We start from the raw sequence: 23,741 nt of genomic DNA, 5'->3' as shown, positions 1-23,741 counted from the left end.
CTCTGGAGCTTGCTCTCTCCCTCTGGCACTGATGGCAATACCCTGACACTGGTGAACTGGGTTCGCTTCCCCGCTCCTCCACATGCAGCTGCTGGGTGACCTAGGGCCAGTCACACTTCTCTGAAGTCTCTCAGCCCCACTCACCTCACAGAGTGTTTGTTGTGGGAGAGGAAGGGAAAGGAGATGGTTAGCCGCTTTGAGACCCCTTCGGGTAGTGATAAAGCGGGATATCAAATCCAAACTCTTCTTCAAATCCAAACTCTTCAAATGGTGCATTTTATAGGATGGACAGAAAGAGCCCCCCAGGAGAGGCTGCAAGGGGAGATGCAAAAGAAATAAATCTATGAGACGTATTAACAGATCAATGAACATTCCTCAGGCATTAGGAATGGGGAGTGAGGACAGCTCAGGCAGGCAGGGCTGCCAAATGTCCCTTAATACAGGACATCACGATCCTGTTATCTGGTTCTGGAAGTCAAAGCCCAAGAACAGAGAGGGGATGAGATCAGTAGGAGCAGATCTAAGTCTCCCCACCACCCCAGAAGGCAGGACTAAATGGATCCAATTTGCTGGATTTCTATCCCACCCATTCTCCCGAAGGAGCTCAGGGCAGCAAACACATTGAATCAAAAACAAGAGCAAAATGTCTAAGAACAATTAAAAACAGGCGAACTGTAAAGGGTTTGCATTTCAGCTGAACATTAAGGGAAACTACTGGGCAGTAAGAGTGACTCAACCATGGAATCAACCACCCAAAAGAGGGGTCACCATACTCTTTTTTTAGCCTCTGGGCTCATCTACATGCCAGAGAAGCTGTTGTGACTGCTGTTGTTGTTGTTTAGTCGTTTAGTCGTGTCTGACTCTTCGTGACCCCATGGACCAGAGCATGCCAGGCCAGGCACTCCTGTCTTCCACTGCCTCCCGCAGTTTGGTCAAACTCATGCTGGTAGCTTCGAGAACACCATCCAACCATCTCGTCCTCTGTCGTCCCCTTCTCCTTGTGCCCTCAATCTTTCCCACCATCAGGGTCTTTTCCAGGGAGTCTTCTCTTCTCATGAGGTGGCCAAAGTATTGGAGCCTCAGCTTCACAATCTGTCCTTCTAGTGAGCACTCAGGGCTGATTTCCTTCAGAATGGATAGGTTTGATCTTCTTGCAGTCCATGGGACTCTCAAGAGTCTCCTCCAGCACCATAATTCAAAAGCATCGATTCTTCAGCGATCAGCCTCCTTTATGGTCCAGCTCTCACTTCCATACATCACTACTGGTGTGACTGTACAACACCCCAACTATGTGCACACTACAACCTGCTCTGGTCGGCTCTAGAAAAATGCTTTCTTCAACAGCCCTGTGCGGTTGGCTCAGCTGAAGAGATGCTGGCTGGCCGAAGATCCCGCTGGCTCTCATCCTTGCGAAGGTGAGATGGTTTTAATTCTTTTTATTTCTGAATTTTAACTTGTCCTTACCCAACCTCGGGCCTGCTGGTGAAGGGCAGGTAATAAATGCCATCATCATCGTCACCAAAGTCAGGTCAGTTGCAAATGAAGATAGGTAAAAGAGATGGTCTATCAAAATATTTTGGGAGCAGATGCGGGTATTTCCCCCTTCTCTTACTGACCTGAAAGGCTGGATTAAGGTAGAATGAAAGTGAGCCCGTGGGAATAACAAGAACTCGCCGCAAACCAGCCCCTGAGAGCAATGAGCACGGATTGCTAGCATTTTATAGCAGCCATAATATATTTGCCAAGTTCTTGCATCCCCTTGCGGCCAATTTCAGAACAACAGAAAGGCCTAGAGAATTCTGATAGAAGTCGCTAGACTGGAATACGAATGCATGACAAATTGACATCTATCATCTATCTATCTATCTATCTATCTATCTATCTATCTATCTATCTATCATCTATCATCTATCTATCTTCTGGAAAACTAAACTGTAGCTTGCATTATACCCACGGAGCCATTATTAAGAGAGGCCTGCTGTTGGCAAAAATGGCAGCCCTGGCAATGCCCCTGTGACTCTGGGCAAATAGATAAAACAGAGCATGTGCTTCTCTGGTGCCTATACTATAGAGGCATTTGTATTAGCCTCATCTCCCCACTACTCCATAAGTACCCAGGGAGCACAGAACAATTCTATACCTCGCTGCTGCTTTCAGATACCAAGCCTGCTACAACATACAATGATGCCAGATTCTGCACAGCAGTGCTCAAAATTCATCGGATGATGACCTGTGCCACAAACTAGATTTAATGAACATTCACATCAGAGTACTCTCTAAATTGGTAGTTAGTAGTCTTTTTTACGGGTGACGCGGGTGGTGCTGTGGGTTAAACCACAGGGCCTAGGGCTTGCCGATCAGAAGGTTGGCGGTTCGAATCCCCACGACGGGGTGAGCTCCCATTGCTCAGTCCCTGCTCCTGCCAACCTAGCAGTTCGAAAGCACGTCAAAGTGCAAGTAGGTAAATAGGTACCACTCTGGCGGGAAGGTAAATGGCGTTTCCATGCGCTGCTCTGGTTCACCAGAAGCAGCTTAGTCATGCTGGCCACATGACCCAGAAGCTGTACGCCGGCTCCCTCGGCCAGTAAAGCAAGATGAGTGCCGCAACCCCAGAGTCGTCTGCGAATGGACCGAACGGTCAGGGGTACCTTTACCTTTAATAGATGGGAAAGTATGGTATTTGCCCTGTCCTGTTGAAAAACTGTGGAGAATGTTCGAACATTGAGAGATTTTCTGTGTGAGGGGGAAGGTACACTATTTTTCAGTGGCGTAGCGTGGGTTGTCAGCACCCGGGGCAAGGCAAGTAATTTTGGCCCCCTAACCCGTGGATTTGCGCCCCCTAACCCTAACCCCCAGATGTTGCGCCCGGTGCGGCCGGCGCCCCCTGCACCCCCCACGCTACGCCACTGCTATTTTTTATTACTTTTTTCTTTTGAAATTTTGTACCCCTAAGAATTTTGTGCCTAGGGCAACTGCCCCTGTGGCACTGCCTATGCTACACCTATGCTACCCTCATAGGATGTGAAGGCTTTGCAATCTCTCCATCCAGGTGCCGGTTATATATATGTATAGATAGAACCATATATAATAAGACACCACAGTCTCTGCTGTGCCTCATTGTCTCAAAAGGGAACACAAACCCTGGTAAGCACACCTGGAACCACACACTGCTTGTGGAGATTGGGGTGGCATGTGACAGTAATAACACTTTGAACTTTGCCAGGTAGCAGATCTTCAACCAGTGCCGATCTCAATGCGCAGGTCACGTCTTCTATGCTGGCAAGGCCTCACTCCTGTCAGCAACCGTGCTGCAGCATTCTGCACTAACTGTAGCCTCTGGGTCAAGCACAAGGGTCACCCCGCTTAGAATGCATTGCAATAATCCAGCCTTGATGTACCCAACACATGAACTGCTATGGCCAGATTTCCCTGGTCCAAGAAGGTCCCCAACTAACTTTTACTGCTGAACTGAATTTGTAACAGGTTTGGTTGTAACTAGGAATGGGTTGATTTGTGGGGGAAGACTGTGAGCTCTGTTCCTTTTTTGGTACTCAGAACAAATTTGTGCATGCAAAAGTCTTTTGTTTTCAGTGTCTTTTGCACCAAGCTCTGGTTGGATTTTCATGTTCAGGATTTCAGCGGGTTACGCCCCATTCTCCCTCGGGTTTTGTTTTGATTTATTATATTTCTATACCACTTTTCATTCACATTTTTTCTGTCTCCACAACCCACCCCCGACTGACACACACAATAGTCAGTAGGCACCAGGCATGCTTCTGCAATTAGGGGAATATCCAATATTGAAGGATCGGCCTAAATAGCATCTTTTCCAGATTAGGGATGGGTTCCTGAAACACAAATGTAGAAGAATTTTATTGCATACTACAAAATGAAGGGGGGGGGACCGATGCAAGATGTGTAGAGCAGGGAGGCTGGTTAGGTGTGAACTTCCATTGCACAGGCTTACTTTTAAAATTATTGATGCAGATTTTACGTTCAGGCTACTCATTCTAAATATGAGGTCTTTACGTTGGGCTGTGTTTAACTATCCACTAGAGGGCAGTTAAGCATTGGCTTAACCAAAAGCAACACGCAGGTCCACAGGGAAACTTGAGCTATTGCCTAAGCCAGGTTGCTGTGATGGATGATATTAATAATTCTTAGCACTTACAGAGACATTTTTGAGTGTCCAGAGCATTGCACATACATTGTCTCAATCATCCGTGCAGCAATCTTGTGAGGAAGGTCGGTGTTACGATGGTCATGTGGAACTGTCGCCTGTCTTTATTGCCTTTCCACAGTTACGTTATGAACCAAACGCTGAGAGAATTTGCAAGCCACCCCATAGCTTTCCCTGGGAGTGAGTTATTTCGCATGCCCACTGCTCCAGGGCTAAGTCCCATTGGCCACCGTGGGTCTTACTTCTGAGTAAACATGTATAGGATTGGACTGCACATTACCAAAAAAGCAAAAAACAAACCAGGGGCAATTTGAGAGTGTTCATTGTGATTGATTTCCTTTTATTATTTGTCACAATAACTATGGCAATGTTGCTAAGAATTATTTCAGGGGGGAGAAGGCAGGGTTGGGCTGTATCCTTCAAGTTTCGTAGGAGTTCATCCTGCTTCTTGTGTGACGATTGAATATAACATTATTCAACCCCTCGAAAAATTCCATCAACGGTGTCTCCAAAATTTTTTACACATCACTTGGGAAGACAGGCAAACTAATACCAGTGTACTGGAAGAAGCAAAGCACCAGTGTTGAAGCAATGATTCTTCAACATCAACTTTGTTGGACTGGTTATGTTGTGTAGATGCCTGATTATCGTCTTCCAAAACAACTACTCTATTCCAAACTTAAAAATGGAAAGTGTAATGCTGGTGGTCAACAAAAGAGGTTTAAAGACTATCTCAAGGCAAATCTTTAAAAATGTAGTAAAAAAAACCACACCAGTTGGAGAACAGCCTTTACCAAAGGTGTCATGGGCTTTGAAGACACTCGAACTCAGGACGCAAGGGAGAAACGTGCTAAGTGGAGGGCACGCTTGGCAAATCCACACTGTGATCAACTCCCGCCCGGAAACCAATGTCCCCACTGTGGAAGGATGTGTGGATCCAGAATTGGCCTCCACAGTCACTTACAGAGACACCATTAAGACCGTGTTTATGGAAGGCAATCTTACTCGTCTACGAGTGATTGCCAAAGAAGAAGATTCTGCATCCATGCTGTCAAATGTCCAGCTCTGAGGATTTCATCCCTCTAAAACTGTGGCACCAACAAACAAAAGATGCTCTTACACACACACACACACACACACAGAGAGAGAGAGAGAGAGAGAGAGAGAGAGAGGGAGAGAGAGAGGGGGGGAGAGAGAGGGGGGGGAGGGAGAGAGAGTCAGGAAAATGGGTTGTAATGCCATATCCTACGCACAAAATTACAACGTGTGTTGTAGCAGTGCACACCATCCACACGAATTGCAACAGGCCCCAACGTTTGGGGAGATTATTGTGCAATAATCAACTATATTTGCAATATTATTTGCAGTGGATACATCTCCAGCACTGGCAAGTTTTTCATTTCATTTTGGTATTTTGCTGTAAATATCAGAACTATGAAATGCTGCAGTTAAAGTAGAGGGAGGCAGCTCTTTTGGCTTTGTGCATCTTTATCTTTCTTCATTACACATTTGTATCTTGCCTTTCTTCACAGGACTTCAAGGTTGTGTATGTTACACACACACCCTCCCCACCCTTTAATATTTGTAACAGCCCTGAGAGGTAGGCAAGGCTAAGTTAATACATGCACATAAAGCAGCAGTTCTTGCCAACGAATAACTCATCTACATACTGTGTACCAGACCCAGGAAATCCTGTTGGCATCCCTGTGTAATTTCACACCCCCAAAAAAAAATATATATATAGGTCTTTTAAGACAAGGGTCTTCCAGTTAAGTTCCTTAGCGGACTGTTATAAACCACAGCACAGGTAAAACTAACTTTTGAGTAAGGCACAGGAAACCCCACATCAGCACGGTAGCCGTGAATCTAACTGTTCGGAGGATGTACTTGGTAAGATCAAATCAAAATTATTAAAGGCTTGCTGAGCTTCACAGATCTTGAGTATCATTTCCTTCCTCTTCAGACAAAAAATAGTATGTGCAATATACTTTATATTGTCAAACCTCTGTATAAACATTAATCAGTCCCAGCCAAATGGAACATATACCTAGATAATTCTGATCTATGCTCTATGGTGTGTGTGTGTGTGTGTGTGTGTGTGTGTGTGTACGTATGTGTGCATTTTTAAAGAAAGCTGTCTAGCTTTGAAATATTATATTAATAAATGCAATAAAACTGTAAACGGTGCACTGCACTCAGAAAGAGAACCTCCATTCATCTGATATGGAATGTGTTATGAATGATTTACTGAGCTTCAGCTGACATCTGAACAAAGGAGGATGAGACCGGTAATATCTTTCAAATTATGAAGACACAGGACCTTATAAAGATGCCTCTGCTGTAGATTATGTCTAGACAAGTTATTGCTAAAAATTAAATGGGAGCCTCTCCAAATGATGGGATTTCACAATAGGGTTATAATAATCTGTATACTCTAGAACAGTGTTCCCTGGCCTCCTGATAACTGTAGTTGATCATTCCCCCCCCCCCCCCCGCAAATTAAAATCCAGAGATATACAGAAAAGGAAGAGCAAGAATTACACTTTCTCCAAGGAGCCCCTCTCTGTGTTTCTGCATGAGTCCCTGTTCGTTATATCCAGCACCTTGGGTCTGGTGCTGGAACCCATAGGTACAGTGGTACCTATGGATGCGAACAGGATCCGTTCCGGAGCCCCGTTCGCATCCTGAGTAGAACGTAACATGCGTCTGCGCATCTGCGCGTGCACGGGTTGAGTTTCCCCGCTTCCACGTATGCGCGTGACGCCATTTTGAGCGTCTGCACATGCGTGAATGGCGAAACCTGGAAGTAACGTGCTCCGTTACTTCCGGGTCGCCGCGATGCGTAACCTGAAAGCAGTCAACCTGAAGCATATTTACCCTGAGGTATGACTGTAAGGTTAAATATGCTTCACCAGAAGCGGCTTAGTCATGCTGGCCACATGACCCGGAAGCTGTACGCCGGCTCCCTCGGCCAATAAAGCGAGATGAGTGCCGCAACCCCAGATTCGATCACGACTGGACCTAATGGTCAAGGGTCCCTTTTGTTGTTGTTGTTTAGTCATTTAGTCGTGTCCAACTCTTTGTGACCCCATGGACCAGAGGACGCCAAGCACTCCTGTCTTCCACTGCCTCCCGCAGTTTGTTCAAACTCATGCTGGTAGCTTCCAGAACACTGTCCAACCATCTCGTCCTCTGTCGTTCCCTTCTCCTTGTGCCCTCCATCTTTCCCAACATCAGGGTCTTTTCCAGGGAGTCTTCTCTTCTCATGAGGTGGCCAAAGTCTTGGAGCCTCAGCTTCAGGATCTGTCCTTCCAGTGAGCACTCAGGGCTGATTTCCTTAGCTTTACCTTTATGACTGTAAGACATTTCAGGACCACGGATAGCTCAACGTGAGCAACCTGATCCCACAGAGGTTGAGAGCAGACTGGGGGCTTTTAAGCGTCAGGCCACCTCTTCTAGGCTCCACCCCCTTGTGGAACTTCAGATTCTTAAAGGGCCAGCCCTCAGGCCTGAAGACAGCGTGACACTCCCTTCTTGATTTCAAATCCTTTGGTCGGCTGGAGGGCCTGTACTACTAGGGCAACAAGCAGAGGGGAGAGATTTAGTTCCTCAGGCTCAGGGGAAGATGCGTCAGCACCCTTAGCAAACTACAGCTCTCAGGATTCCTGGTTGTGAGGGGAACCATGACTGTTTAAAGTGGTATGATACAGCTTTAAATGTATAATGCAGAGGGGATCCTATAAACTAATTATGTGTTGTGGTTTATGCCTGGGATGAGGTGCAGACTGCCCTGTTTTCAGTTTGAAAACATATGGAGACAACCGTTCATATGTGAGTACAGTGGTACCTTGGGTTACATACGCTTCAAGTTACATACGCTTCAGGTTACAGACTCCGCTAACCCAGAAATAGTGCTTCCAGTTAAGAACTTTGCTTCAGAATAAGAACAGAAATCGTGCTCCGGCAGCAGCAGGAGGCCCCATTAGCTAAAGTGGTGCTTCAGGTTAAGAACAGACCTCCGGAACGAATTAAGTACTTAACCCGAGGTACCACTGTACAATAAATAGCAAAGAGTGAGATTTGTTTATTTTTACCATATTATTGTGTTTTATACAAACAAGATATATTGCAGCTTTGGACTTCCTTTAGCGTATGATGGCCAAATCCAATTTTAAGTTCATAAAATATGCACTCATTTAAACAAATGATGTGGTTGTGAAGCCAGACACTTTAGGGAGCAGACAGTTTGCAGACATGCACTAAAGCTGCATTTTTCTGTTTCCAACATAAAAAGCACTTAAGCAGTAAATGCCATATTTAGCATTTTTCCCAGGGACCAATAAACTCCAGAGGCATGAATAAGCAGCAGCAGGATGGCTCTCGCAGTCTACAAAGAGTGTCTTAAATAATAAAATCTGGTTATCCTCATGTCAAGGCAATTAAACGAAAAACACTCTCCCTTTTTTTGCAGCTACCGTGGAGCTAAAATGTGTGGGGCTGCCATGAAACAGATTAAATAATTTGTCAAGTTCTGCAGGGGGAAGAGCTTCTCTACTTGGTGCGCTCAGAAACTCTGAATATCTGGTATTATGTGTTATCATTGTCTTGTATTGCAAGGCAGTATCCTTCAAACTGTAATTTATAAGGTTGTGTACACATTACTGTTTACTCCGGCTCCAATGTGCTCCCATTGCTGGACTTTGAAGTCAAGTACCCCTGACATTAGCCACAATCCATATTTACCCTGTAGTTTCTTGAGAAATACTGTTGATTGATGAGCTTTCCGGCAAACCAGCTTCCATCTGATTTGAAAAAGTAAGCTGTGGTTCAGCTGGTGTGGGTCTATTTGAGACAGCCGTTGGGCATGTGCAGATGATAGCTTCCCTGAATAAGAGTTGGGGGGGGGTCAAGCATGCCACCTTGCTCCATGCGATGTGCTGACATCATGCACACATCATGCGCTGTGTTGAGGTGTGACACACATGCCAGAGGGTGCATGCCATGTGGGCTGTGTGATTAAGGTGAGCATGTCACACAGAGTGCATGGGCAGCCGCTGCAAATTTTCCTTTCTTGAAAATTTTGTGGGGCCCTTCTGCCCCCAGCCTCCCCTAGATTGTGCCTAGGCAGGGGGGCAGGTGTGTGAAAGCAAATCAGATAACATGTATCAGGTGAAGACATCCTTGCCCCCTCTGCTGTTTACATCTATATATAAATGTGAACTGAATCACAGTGGCAAGAAAGGAGGGGGGAAACCTTGCTGTGTTTGAAGTCACTAATATGTACATATACAGTGGTACCTCGGGTTACATACGCTTCAGGTTACATACGCTTCAGGTTACAGACTCCACTAACCTGGAAGTAGTGCCTCAGGTTAAGAACTTTGCTTCAGAACAAGAACAGAAATCGTGCTCCGGCGGCGCAGCAGCAGCAGGAGGAGGCCCCCATTAGCTAAAGTGGTGCTTCAGGTTAAGAACAGTTTCAAGTTAAGAACAGACCTCCGGAATGAATTAAGTACTTAACCTAAGGTACCACTGTGGTAGCTTATATGTACGTGGGTGGCGCTGTGGTCTAAAACCACAGAGCCTAGGGCTTGCCGTTCAGAAGGTCAGTGGTTCGAATCCCTGCCACGGGGTGAGCTCCCATTGCTCGGTCGCAGTGTAGCACCCTGCTTGTGGTTAACGCTTAGCTGGAATGAAATATTCAACGCAGCAATAGAGAAATTAAAATAATAATTTATTTGTCAGACAAATAAATATGAGGCACAGTGGTTTATGGTTACCAAGCTCTGGCCTGGCCTCCTGCCATTCTGGCCAGCACTTATATTTCCTTAATCCAGCCCCCTTGCTCCTCCTGTGGCTGCCTCTGTCCAATCAGCCTGGTTGAAATTCCTATTGGCTGTTTGCTAGAACCAATCACAAAAGATACACCCATTTCCTTTTGCCCTTTTATGGGAAACAAAAAGCTATATATTCTTCTATCTATAAATGACAAATAAGTAGTAATATATCTTACATGTGTCTCAACAAGGAACCTTAATTACCAGCTCACCTCGCCCTATTGCCCTCCAAAACAGATGGTTTAATCTTAAATTTTTATCTTAAACAGATGTCAAGGATCTTGAGTTCACATCATCATTGAAAGATCTCCTTCTCTTGGAGGTCTTTAAACAAAGGCCTGACAACCATATGTCTGCTCTAATGATGTTTCCTGCTTGGCAGGGGGGCTGGGCTGATGGCTGGTGGCCCCTGTGATCTCTTCCAACTATATGAAATAAGAATCTAGCATAAGGATTTAACATTTCTTTCTTTCTAAATCCTTTGCAATAATTACATTTAAGCCAATATATTTAATACATAACATAGATAGCTTTTTAGAAGAATAAACCTTTTCAAAGTAAAAAAGGAAGGAACAGTTTCCAGCCTCAAAATAAGATAGGATGAAACCTATCTTCTCCAGCCAAGCCAGTTGCCTTTTTCACTGCTCTTGACCTTTCAACCTTAGGAAAATATGGCTCAAGTTTAATGGGAGGCACATGGTTTTATTTTACTATTTATCAACTCTTAATTATGTTTATCTCTTTTTTTATCTTCTGTAATATGTAGGGTCAGTGTAACCTTGGCTGTCAGCCTGTAATTCCCTTTTTACGACTTTGAGAATTGTTTTCTGCTATAAATCAGGGGGCCCCCTTGTCCAGGAGAATAAACATCTTGCCAAGGTTCTTAGGCAGCTGGTCTTCTGCCTGGCATGAACATTTGAAAATCTTTAAGCTCATTTTAAAATACAGGCCCTGATCAAGCCTTAATAAAAATGCAGGCTATGATTAGATGCCTCACCAGCTCCTGTCAACCTAGCAGTTCGAAAACATGTCAAAGTGCCAGTAGATAAATAGGTACCACTACAGCGGGAAGGTAAACAGTGTTTCCATGCGCTGCCCTGGTTTGCCAGAAGCAGCTTAGACATGCTGGCCACATGACCCAGAAGCTGTACGTCGGCTCCCTTGGCCAGTAAAGCAAGATGAGCCCTGCAACCCCAGAGTCGTCTGCGACTGGACCTAACGGTCAGGGGTCCCTTTACCTTTACTCGTAGTCTAAACCTGCCATTTGCTCTGGCTGTCCTGTTACTTCTTTGCAATTGCCTCTAAGCATTTCTGAAGCGCCCAACACCTTCACCTGACTGCGAAGTTTGCAAGCAAGAGAATTATCTCATTTCCCCCCCCCCTCCTTGGACTCAGAGGGACTATTAATTGCATTGTTCACGTTTTAAACAAACAATGTGTGCGCTTAGCTCTCTGTAGGCAATTACTGTTATGATTCTGTATAATTAGGGTTGCAAGTAGAGAAAAAACAGTTCCCTATTGATATTTGCCATTTTTATTCCAACTAAGACCTGCAGAACACAGAGATTACCCAGCTCTACCATTAAGCACAAACACACACGTGTTCCTGTGTGCTCAGACCCTATTCCAGGCTTTCTCAAACTCCAGATCTTTTTGGCCTACAACTCCCATGATCCCTAGCTAGCAGGACCAGTGGTCAAGGATTATGGGAATTGTAGTCTCAAAAAACATCTGGAGGGCCAATTTTGAGGAAGCCTTCCCTATTCCATGAGCAGTTCTGAGTGACATTGTCTATAGCAAATGCAGCTTTATTAAAACTCAGGCTATGTGAGTTCTAAGTGGAACTCTGGCTAGTAACCTGACGGCTTCTGGGACCTATTGACGTTTTTAAGCTGTCTTCAAGTGACAGCTCCACTTACTAAGCTTGACAGAGTTAACCTTTTACCTATGAACTGTTACCATTCTGCAGTCTCCAACATGGCCAGATGTTTGTTCACCCGCAAATCCCGTTTTATTCCTATCTTGAGAAAAGCAAAGGGGATTAAGAGACAAGGAACTTGGTTAAGCAGGTATTGTTAATGTTGCTTGCTAACATAGCACAATGCACGGGTAGTGGAAAGGTTTTTGGAGCTGCAAAGTGGTTATACTGGAAAACACAGGTAGGGGACTTGCAGCTAACCGAAAGTCAAGTATTTTGTTTTGAAAGTTAGTGGAAACTTTGGTGGGAAGATGCAAGGACAATCAAAGAAACATTTAAACATGTCAGTGTATCTCACACCCCTCTCATTGAGTTTAAGGTACATATGCAAGAGGCTCGTTTATTTTGAGAATTATTCATGTCCATATGTAGCTGCATTGTTTTATACTTTCTGGATTTCTCGGGATCATATTATAAAGTAGTTGTGTTCTGTATTAAAAATCAAGCACTGCTAGGAGCTGTTCCTTTTTGGTTTCCAGTGTATTTCTTACCAATTAAAAAATTGGTGTGGAGCAAGCTAGTTTTCATCCCAAAAGTGTGGCCCAGAGGGGGGGGGGGTGTGGAATGAGAACCACTGTGCTATGGAAGCACTTACAATGCCATCTGTCATTCACTAAAGGTGTCCAGAGATGGAGACTGCTAACAGATCCCTGTCTATTTCCTTGCAAGAGCTTCACCTTGGCTCTGACAAGAACATTAATAAAAAAAGTGTGATGGGGTAGCGATGCTGAGCGACGGAAGCTACAAGTCAGTGCAAATCTGGAGAACACAGACAGCCTGTAGCCTAATAAATGGTACCATTTCTACAACCTGAGTCATCCTTTGATGTGCTGGTCTTTAATGAAAATCGATGCTGCCTTGCCTAGTACCAAGTTACATGTTTGAAATGCTGTGGATGACAAATGGCAGTAGCTCTTGTCTTGTCTCCCACCTCGCTCAGATTTCTCTGGAGCCAGCTTAGTCTTAAGGCGAGATCAAATTTCCTTTAAATGCAAAAGGGGTGCAGTTATACTTGTGCCAGAGCTGGATGGGGCAGGGACCATCTCATACCCTCTAACACTTGGAAGCCAAAATCTGGCACACCACATTCCCAGACACCATCTTCCCATTTTTATTTTTTTATTGTGGGACTAGGTGGCTGTTATGTACTAAGCAATAGGATCCAGAATGCAGCAGGCTGATTGGTCCGCAGGAGCCACCCAATCCAGTTCCAGGTGGAAGTGAATCAGCAACCTCATTGGCTTGCAGGAGCAGCCAATCAGGCTCCTGGATGAAGTGAATCAGCAGCCTGATTGGCCTGCAGGAGCAGCCAATCAGGCTTCTGGAGGAGGTGAATCTGCAACCTGATTGGCCTACAGGAGCAGCCCGGAATTAGCCAATCACGCGGGGCCCATTGTGTATATAATGTATATATAGCTAGACGTTTTTGGGGAAAGATTCATTCATTGCTACTATGAGCTGAATAAAGAGCATGAAATTCACACTCGACTCCAAGTATATTTCAGCGGCCATTTCAGTTGCTGTGTTCCCGAGCAATTTCACACTATGGTTTCCTCCCCTAAAAAGTGCTGGGGGGGGGGGACAGACATAGCACCTCCAAACACAGAGATCACAGCTCCAAGAAAAGTGCTTTTTTTTCCAGGGAGGGGGGAATTGCCACATGAAATCGCACGAGATCATGGGAGCCATAACAGGATACTTGTGGGTTATGCAGTCTCTACAGTTGGCTCAAATGTGGAACTTACAGTGGCAAAAAGATGGTGTTATGTTAAACTTTGTTATAAAGGTTTGATTTTTCTCTGCTTGGCTTGATGGGTCGGCTGGCACCAGTTTAGAATAGGGGTAACTTGTTGTCTCTACTTTTTTAAAAAAAAGTAGAGACATCACCTTGCCAACAAAGGTCCGTATAGTAAAAGCTATGGTTTTCCCAGTAGTGATGTATGGAAGTGAGAGCTGGACCATAAAGAAGGCTGGTCGCCAAAGAACTGATGCTTTTGAATTATGGTGCTGGAGGAGACGCTTGAGAGTCCCATGGACTGCAAGAAGATCAAACCTATCCATTCTTAAGGAAATCAGCCCTGAGTGCTCACTGGAAGGACAGATCCTGAAGCTGAGGCTCCAAGACTTTGGCCACCTCATGAGAAGAGAAGACTCCCTGAAAAAGACCCTGATGCTGCGAAAGATGGAGGGCACTAGGAGAAGAGGACGACAGAAGACGAGATGGTTGGACAGTGTTCTCGAAGCTACCAGCATGAGTTTGACCAAACTGTGGGAGGCAGTGGAAGACAGGAGTGCCTGGCGTGCTCTGCTCCATGGAGTCACGAAGAGTCGGACATGACTAAACGACTAAACAACAACAACAACAACTTGTTGTGGCTTCCTATACCTAGGATTGTCCTGCCATCAGCTTTCACGCAGCTGTAGGGGCCTGTTAAAAAGCTGGCAACCCCATGGTTAGGAAAGTAACTGTTTTGTGTGGGTGGGTCTGGAGTGCTAGAATTTGGGCAAAAGGTCTGAAAGGGAAAAACCCAGAACAAAAGGGCATTTCCCCCAAGTACTGATACCCACCAGAGGTGTGAGGTTGCTATGGCAACATGCCGACAAAATGCTGTGTATGAGGAGGCCTGAAATAAAGAACAACAGGATCCAACAGTTTCAGAAGTTTCTTTCTTTTTTAATTTAAAGACCAGCAAAGTCACTCCGAATCAAATTTGTTATATTTCCAGGACACTTGGGTCTCCAACTGTTGCTGGACTACAACTCCCATCATCCCTAGCTAGCAGGATCAGTGGTCAGGAACAATGGGAGTTGTAGTCCAACAACAGCTGGGTACCAAAGTTTGAGAAAACATTGTGTTGGGCTGCAATCTTGAACCCACTCATTCGGGAATAAGCTCTGTTGAATTCAATGGAACTTATTTCTGAGTAAATGTGTTATGTACTGAGCTTGGATCCTAGAACAATAGGCAGGTAGGATCATAGAAGGCAACAACCTGATTGGCTTCCAGGAGGGAAGCAGAGTCAGCCAATCACACAGGACCCATTGTGTAAATAATGTACCGTATTTTTCGCTCTATAAGACGCACCAGATCATAAGACGCACCTAGTTTTTGGAGGGGGAAAACAAGAAAAAAAATATTCTAAATCTCAGAAGCCAGAACAGCAAGAGGGATCACTGTGCAGCGAAAGCAGCAATCCCTCTTGCTGTTCTGGCTTCTGGGATAGCTGCGCAGCCTGCATTCGCTCCATAAGACGCACACACATTTCTCCTTACTTTTTAGGAAGGAAAAAGTGAGTCTTATAGAGCAAAAAATACGGTATATAAAGACTGAGGTTTTGGGGAAAATTAATTCACTGTTTACAAATGCCAGCATCTTTTCTGTGCTTTGATAACTACTTCCAGTTTCTTTCATCTTTGAGCCGACTCTGGTCTCTTTCTGATCTCCCTGGAGGAAGCTCAGTGGAGTGAAATGTCAAACCTGTTTCCAGTACTGTATACAGCTTAGGACAAATCTCTTTACCTCGGTCAGCCTCTGGCTATTTTGGACTACAACCCCCATTAGCCTCAGCTAGCCTGAGCTGGCTGAGGCTGATGGGAGTTGCAGTCCAAAACATCCTAATGGCCTTAGATTGAGAGAGGCTGGTCTAGGCCTTTGGATGACTGGATGTTTTCTCTTCCCCTGTCTGCTGCTGTTTTGTTGCTTTGCTTTTTGTGGTTTTCGTTTATTATAGGAATGTAAATTGTACTTACCTTATTTGTGGTATTTTTGCAACTTGCTGTGGGACCATGATTAGGGGGAAAGTTGGGTGGGGGTGGGAAAGAGATGTATAAGTAACAAACAAAAAGTATTACCAGCCGTGAAAATGGAATAATGCCTTCAGGCTGCAGTCCTGTACTTTCCCCCCCGAGAAGTAAGCCTCACTGAGCCCAGTGGGACCGACTTCTGAGTGCATTGGGTTAAACGGTTTGATGTAGCATACAGTGGTACCTCGGGTTACATATGCTTCAGGTTACAGACTCCGCTAACCCAGAAATAGTGCTTCAAGTTAAGAACTCTGCTTCACAATAAGAACAGAAATCATGCTCCGGCAGAGTGGCGGCAGCGGGAGGCCCCATTAGCTAAAGTGGTGCTTCAGGTTAAGCACAGTTTCAGGTTAAGAACGGACCTCCGGAATGAATTAAGTACTTAACCTGAGGTAAAGGTAAAGGTAAAGGTACCCCTGCCCGTACGGGCCAGTCTTGACAGACTCTGGGGTTGTGCGCCCATCTCACTTAAGAGGCCAGGGGCCAGCGCTGTCCGGAGACACTTCCGGGTCACGTGGCCAGCGTGACATCGCTGCTCTGGCCAGAGCCAGAGCCAGAGCCGCACACGGAAACGCCGTTTACCTTCCCGCTGGTAAGCGGTCCCTATTTATCTACTTGCACCCAGAGGTGCTTTCGAACTGCTAGGTTGGCAGGCGCTGGGACCGAGCAGCGGGAGCGCACCCCGCCGCAGGGATTCGAACCGCCGACCTTTCGATCGGCAAGCCCTAGGCGCTGAGGCTTTAACCCACAGCGCCACCTGCGTCCCTATATATATATATATATAACATATCATTTCCAACAATCATTTAACATATTTTCATATCTTACACAGTGTTTTAGACTTCCATCAACCGCATCTTGCAATCCTATTAGAGTAATCTGTTTATTACAATTGCTTCTCAAATAGTTCAAATATTTACTCCAGTCCTCCAAGAATCTCTGGTCCCGCAGGTTTCGAATCCTTCCTGTCATCTTATCTTATCTAATTCTGCATTGTCCATTAATTTCACGTATAAGCTAAAGCTATAGCTTAGGGTGCCACTCTCTTGGGGGCCCCATAAAAATTTTAGGGGGAAAAACTGGATATACATTTCCAGAATGTAAGATAAAAAACAAATAAAATAAAACCTACATACAGCAACAGTGTTTTGTGTTGTGTAGGCTCCTATGGTGTAAATATTGGGCCCCGCCTGCTAGCCTGCTCCCTAAAATATCACTGGTTTGCTCATTTCTATATATAGGGTGCCTACATTCTGCATATTTTGTTATGTGCAAATGCTTTTAGATACCTATAAGGTCTATAAATTACCATCTAGCGTATATTCAACACAAAAAACAGACAATTTGTTGTTGACAAAGGACAGCTGGACATATAAAGGGCCCTATTTAAATCCGGCCCTGTGCAATCGCAGCTCTTGGAGGGCAAAAAGATTCTCCCAGGTGCGTCCGATCGCGCACGTCCAAATTACAATCCCTCCATCTCCATCTCCATCTCTCCTCCCCTCGAAGAGGAACTACATTTCCCAGGAAGCTTAGCGCGTCCCTTTCTTTTTTAAAGTCTATGCACGTGGCTCGTTGGGAGGAGTTGGGAACGTCACATTCCTGCATTCTCTTAGCCTGTGTCACAGGAGCCCGGTTTCTGTGTCGTTGGACAGCCTGGAAAATAAGAGCGAAAATAAGCCCTGCTTCTGCCTCCACCTTCCCAAGCTCTCCCCAGTCGGGACTCATGCACCTCCAAGAAGGAATCTGACCCCCCTTCCCCTTTCCTTCCTCCCTCGGAATCCACCCAGAGGCTCCCTCTTCCTCCTCTCCAGCCCAGCCTTGGCTCTCCAGAAAGGTAATCATCATCATCCGGCGCTGTTGTGGGTTTGGGCTGCTATGGGGTTATCTGGAGGGCTGTGTGAATGCGCGCGCGAGGGTCCTTTTGTGGGCATCCGTGCTGCGCCTCGATCGCCAGCAAATGACTGGTGCTGATATATATCCGTGCGTACGCGCCCGACACACCACAATTCCTCCCCAGCCTGGAGGCGTTGCAATAAAAGGGACGAGGAGGGAATCCTCCTTTTTACGCATTGGATCCAACCGCGTTTTTACGCATTGGATCGCGCGCGGGTGATGGTGGTGGAGGAGCCCTTTCTCCCGGGGAAAAGCGGGGAAGAGAAGGCGAAGGGCGCTCGTGTCTCTCCCCTGTTGTTGTGGCGGCTGCGTGACACCCTCGTAACTCAGGCGGGGGGCGAGGCGGGGCTCCCCTTTGTTTTGCAACCGGGGGACCAAGTTGCAAGGTGTTCCTGCGTTTTTGCTGCGGGGTGGTGGTGGAGGAGGGAATCTCTGCTTCAGATCAAAATAGGAAGAGCCGGCTGCTCTCTTCCCCAGCTTCCTCTTCTCCGCCTCCTGCGTCTGCATAGGCCAAAACTGGGACGGAGTTTATTTTGCTTTCTTCTCTCTCTCTCTCTCTCCCCCCCCCCAACAAATCAGTCCCATGTGATTCTCTCCCCACCCCCCTTCTGCGTGGATATGTGCGTGTCGATTGCATGTTGTCTAGACTTCAACTCCCCCTCCCTCTTTTCTCCTCCCTCCCCCTTCATCTCGGCTCCCCCCACCCCCACCCGCTTTCTCTCTCCCCCCCCCCCTCCTCCGTTTCCAACCAATGCAGTTTATGTCAGGGAAAGTCTTTTTTTTTATTTGCAGCCCGGGCCTGGTGGCATTTATCTCAGCCCTTTTATGAAATGCATCATTCCGGCATGATCACTCCCGAGACGCACAGATAGGCTCCCTTGCCAGAATTTGGGCGGGGAGAGGAAGAGAATGGATGTTACTCGTAGTTGTAATTTTTCACAAGCGTGTAGTAAAAGGATTCAGACTCCCCCCCCCCTCTCTATTTAATACCCCCTCGCCTGTAAATCCTTGAAAGCATGTGTGTAATTTTATTTGAGCGTATATTATGCAACTGCGTATGTCTTTTGGGGGGTTATTTTGTTGGGTGGGGAGGAGGTGGAATGGAAGATTTGCGATCCCTCCAGGATTTCCTGTGTTAAAAAGTCCTCCAGAATCATAACCCTCCTCCATTGATGATGTATCTTGAGGTCATCTTCCTCTCTCCCTCCCTCCCTCCTCCGTAATACAGGATTAATTGTTCAGAGGCTATTGTAATCCTTTTCAGCTGCCCAATGGCCCTTGCTGCTTTACACAGATTTTTCTGTCCGATTCCACTTCCACACACACCGTGCAAAGGCTTGGATTGTTCCTCTCTGTCTGAGAGGTGGTGGGGTTCATGCAATTTCGGTTAAATCTGGAATGTTTCAAGATTGCATTAGGGAAAGGAAGAGTCGTGGCCAGCCTAACGCACAGTCCAAGCACCCGTGGTTTTTTTTAAATGTCATGCGTTGATAGATACTCAGGTTTGCCGTGTTATTAAAATGCAGATCTTAGATTATCCGGATTTTCAATGTTCTGGGGTTTTAAGTGAGCCAAAGGGTATCCTTTGTGTGTGTGTGTGTGTGCAGGCAGCACATTATGTTCAGGCAGTGTGCAGTTCTACACAACGCTCTGTTGGGTGACAATGTGATTTGGGGCATATCCTAGCTGGATTTCTTTTCCATATATCAAAAAATCTAGCAGATTTCCATTAAGATAATTAGATTTAGTTTGCATGGAAGCCGGTGGCCTCATTTGAGTGTTAATTCTTGACGTGGCAAGAATAGTTCCATTCCGAAATCCCTGATATCATTTTTAATCTCACGCTGCCTTGTAGCCAAGGGAGAAGGAAAGGGGTTTGAGCGATAGATAAGAACAGAACAGCCCAGAGCATCATCTCCTGGTACTATCATAGAGCAAGCTAAGGTGCTTTGCCATTGGTGACATTTCCTGCATTGTCCCATTGAATCCAGCTGTGGTTACCCCAGGCATGTGAGCATAGAATTGTAGCCTTAAGATCCATCCTCTCTGCATGGATAATGGGGAGCGATCCTAGGCTGGATCAGCTTTCAGGCACGTTATGGGTGCGGTCCATTTTATATATATATATATATATATATATATATATATATATATATATATATATATATATAATATTTTTCCTGCAGTGGTTTTTATTCTGGTGCTTTGGGGTGATTTTTGTACCTGCTGCCCTTAACTCATCAATCTAGTATCAAGGTGTGACTCCTAGGTGATCATTCCTGTCATTCTTAGTTATGGGGAAGGATAAATGCTTCCAAAGACCAGAAAGCGGAAGGTGAGTGGGGTGGGGGCTCTTGCTCCTAGCCTGTGCCATGTAAGAGCTTTCTGTACATGAGTTTATGCTGCAGTATTGAGGGGAAGAACAGATTGCTGGGGGGGGGGAGCAGCTAGATCAGAGAGCAAGGCTCTCTCTCTCTCTTTCTGCCACGGTCCTTCCCTTCCTCCAGCTTCCTTCAGGGGAAACACATCTTTGCATTTAGCAAAATCACCAGCAGCTCTGCAAAGAGCTGTCTCTGCTTTTTATCTGCTGTATTTAAGAGGATGCTCACCTTGATGTGGTGTCAGGTTTGTGAAATCAGGCGCCGAAATGTCCGATATCTTGACGGCTGCTTCTCGGAGGTCTGGTGGGCAGCTGGATTTGAATGGTGGGCTTCTGAATCAGAAACGTAAACTGCTGTTCTTTTAATCCAAGTTCTTGTAGATGGGTAAATTGGCGCTCTGCTAAGAAAAATGAATAGAGCCCGGATACACTAGCGTGTACTGTATTTTAGGAGCAAACCGTTTCCCCTTTTCTCATTCAAAGTGCACTTTCTCTCAATGAGAGCTAGAAACTTGTACAGAAAAGTAATTTTGTCCTATGTGAAATGCAATGGTTTATCTAGTGTGCCTTTGCAGTACGTGCAGGAAGAATTTGCTTTATGAATCCTTGTGCAGTGGGATTGTGTGCCATTAGCAAATCTTTGGGGTGGCACAGAGCACAGTGTGTTTGCAATTTCTAGAGCAAACTGCTGCATTTTGGCAATAGGATATAATCATAATATGGTACATAGCCAAGGCTTCTCTTCTGATTACAGCCATGGTAAAGGAGGTGAGACCTCAGCCACAATCCCAGGTTCGGATGACACACCAAGCCAAACAAGTATATTACACTGACCTAAGAAAACCGGGAAAGAGCAAAACACCTGTGATTTTCTTCCCGGAAACCAGCATGTTTGTGAAGTCATGGTAGGCCATACTGGGGCTTGCTCTTCAAAGCAGACCTTTGAGTTCAAAGTAGACCTTTTAGCTTGCAAATCCCCCCCCCCCAAAAAAAAAACTCTCACACATGGGTTTAAAGATGGTTAATCACTGCATTGGCATCACCAACCATGGTTAGGCCTAACCCTGGTTTGAAGCTGCGTTTTAGTGCTGGTTAGCAAATTCTGGCTAAGAGAGCCTGGCAAACGTTTAACAGTAGGTGAGGTCAGTACTTAAGGTGACACTTAACGGTGATTAGGAAGGATAGAGGGGAATTTGCATCTGTCATCAGGTCCCTGCGGCATCTTACACCTAATCTATACAGTACCATGGTTGTTGTTGTTGTTTAGTTGTGTCTGACTCTTCATAACTCCATGCACCAGAGCACACCAGGCACTCCTGTTTTCCACTGCCTCCCGCAGTTTGGTCAAACTCATGCTGGTAGCTTCAAGAACACAGCTTTACGATCTGTCCTTCCAGTGAGCACTCAGGGCTGATTTCCCTCAGAATGGAGAGGTTTGATCTTCTTGCAGTCCATGCGACTCTCAAGAGTCTCCTCCAGCACCATAATTCAAAAGCATCAATTCTTCGGTGATCAGCCTTCTTTATGGTCCAGCTCTTGCTTCCATACATCACTACTGGGAAAACCATAGCTTTAACCAGATATACCTGGCCCTTTTTAACTGGTGATGCTCCAGGGACTTCCTGCAGAAGAGTCATATGTTTGACCACTGAAATCCTGTCATTTTTATTTTTATTTTATTTTTAATCCCACTTTTACTCCCAAAGCAGCCTAGGGTAGCAAACAAGTGCTAAAACAAAAACATCCTTAAAACTATTGCAATGCAGACCTGGAAAGCCTTGCCCTGAAAAGGCTCCTAGGAAGAGGGAAGGTTTTAAGTAGGCGCCAAAAAGAGGACAGAGCTGGCCCCCACCTTTCAATGGGAGGAAATTGGGCCTGGATCCTATAGTTTGTTTATTTCATGGGTAGGCAAACAAAGGCCTGGGGCCGGATCCGGCCCGATCACCTTCTAAATCCGGCCCGCGGCCAGTCCGCGAATCAGCCTGTTTTTACATGAGTAGAATGTGTCCTTTTATTTAAAATGCATCCCTGGGTTATTTGTGGGGCCTGCCTGGTGTTTTTAAAGGAGTAGAATGTGTGCTTTTATTTAAAATGCATCCCTGGGTTATTTGTGGGGCATAGGAATTCGTTCATTTTCCACTGCCAAAATATAGTCCGGCCCCCCACTAGGTCTGAGGGACAGTGGACTGGCCCCCTACTGAAAAAGTTTGCTGACCCCTGCTTTATTTAATGATTTTATTACATTTCTATATTGTCTTTCATCCGACAATCACAGGGTGGTTTATTTGTGGTGATGCAGTGCTGAGAGCATCAGCCAAAAACTCTTCTCTCTCTGGGGAATGGGGGGAATGTCCTGTGTTGGTCCCCTCCACCCGTTTTCATATCACACACTTGTGCCATGCTCATTCTAGAGATCTCACAGCTTGTTGACTGCACCACCGGGCCGGGAGGGGGGTTGCAACTTTGATATGTGAAATATAGGCATTGCAGAGCTAACAGATGTCTCCTCCAAGCCGACACTTTTCAGTGGAGTCGGGTCACACATTCCGCTTGCTAGCCCTCACGTCTTTCAGTGGCATTCTCACAATCGCAGAAATCTCGGCCAACTGTGCCAATAAGCCTTGGCTGAATCAATGGATAAATCAGTGCAGATTTGCATATGGGGAAAACCAGTGAGTGGTATCTACTGTAGTGCTAAGTGAACATTCCATCGCACAAGGAATTCCTGCTTGCAGAATGGAACCTTCTTTCTCTATTCCCCCCAGTAGGGCTGGGTGAAATATCATCCAAAACTGGTTAGAAGTCCATATCGATTTCATAATTGTTGACCTGGCAATATATCATGAATCGTGGTGAGTGGTGTGTGTGCTATGTAAAAAAATTAGGATGTGGGGGAAACCGTGAAACTAGTCAATTCCTCTCCATAGCTCCATCTTTGTTTCAGACATCATGATATATCAGTCTAGTGTGATGTTTAGCTGGTGATATAACATGTTGAAAACCAGATATTTCCTTTCCCCCCCAAAACATTTTTATTCACTTTATAACACAACTAAACAAGACAAACAGAAAAACAAACAATACAAACAAATTCTTGTCTTATCCTTATTCTTTTCTAAACATTGTTAGGTGAGCTTCCCTAAGTCCCCCCCCCCCCATCTGATTTTCATTCTACCTCATCTTTATCAGTTTACATATATAATAATTTCTAGCCATTTTTTTTATCACGCTTAGTTTTACCATAAAAATCTTCACATTTTATTACTTACAAATAATACTATTCTAAAATACACTATCCTCTGCTTCTAACCCTACAGCCTATATCCACTTCCAGAGCTATTCTAAGATTTAAATATTAACATATTTTTTCAAATATTCTTTAAACTTCTTCCAATCTTCTTCCACCGTCTCTTCTCTCTGGTCTGAGCCTCCCAGTCAGTTCGGCAAGTTCCATATAGGCGAAAATCAGATATTTCCTACTCCACAGCTATGTTCCAGGGGTTCCCCAAACAACAACTACCTTCTGGAGCTAATTTGGGGAGAGTGTCGGTGGGGTGGGGAGTCCTGTTGCATAAGTGGAAATAGATGATGCTGATGGGATGCACTGTTCCAATAGCAGTATTTCTGAAGAAAAGACGTTTTCCTTCCTCCACCTGATGCGTTTCC

At 45.4% G+C, this 23,741-nt stretch overlaps 1 protein-coding gene and 1 long non-coding RNA gene across 4 annotated transcripts in view; both read left to right on the top strand.

The window, feature by feature from the left end:
* Positions 1 to 23,741, top strand: part of LOC307226408 — a 304,430-nt gene that overhangs the window by 87,391 nt on the left and 193,298 nt on the right. The gene's annotated exons all lie outside the window — the stretch shown is intronic.
* CTIF (cap binding complex dependent translation initiation factor) overlaps positions 17,394 to 23,741 on the top strand; it is a 192,390-nt gene continuing 186,042 nt past the window's right edge. For all 3 annotated transcript variants that reach the window (XM_079994876.1, XM_079994875.1, XM_079994874.1), the window contains exon 1: positions 17,394 to 17,636. The gene's annotated coding sequence lies outside the window, so the exon portion shown is untranslated. The remainder of the gene's footprint in view (positions 17,637 to 23,741) is intronic.

Source organism: Podarcis cretensis, assembly GCF_951804945.1.
Source record: "Podarcis cretensis genome assembly, chromosome: 11".
NCBI classification, from domain to species: Eukaryota; Metazoa; Chordata; class Lepidosauria; order Squamata; family Lacertidae; genus Podarcis; species Podarcis cretensis.
Note: the sequence above shows the minus strand (reverse complement) of the source record. Positions and strands in the feature narration are given on the sequence as shown.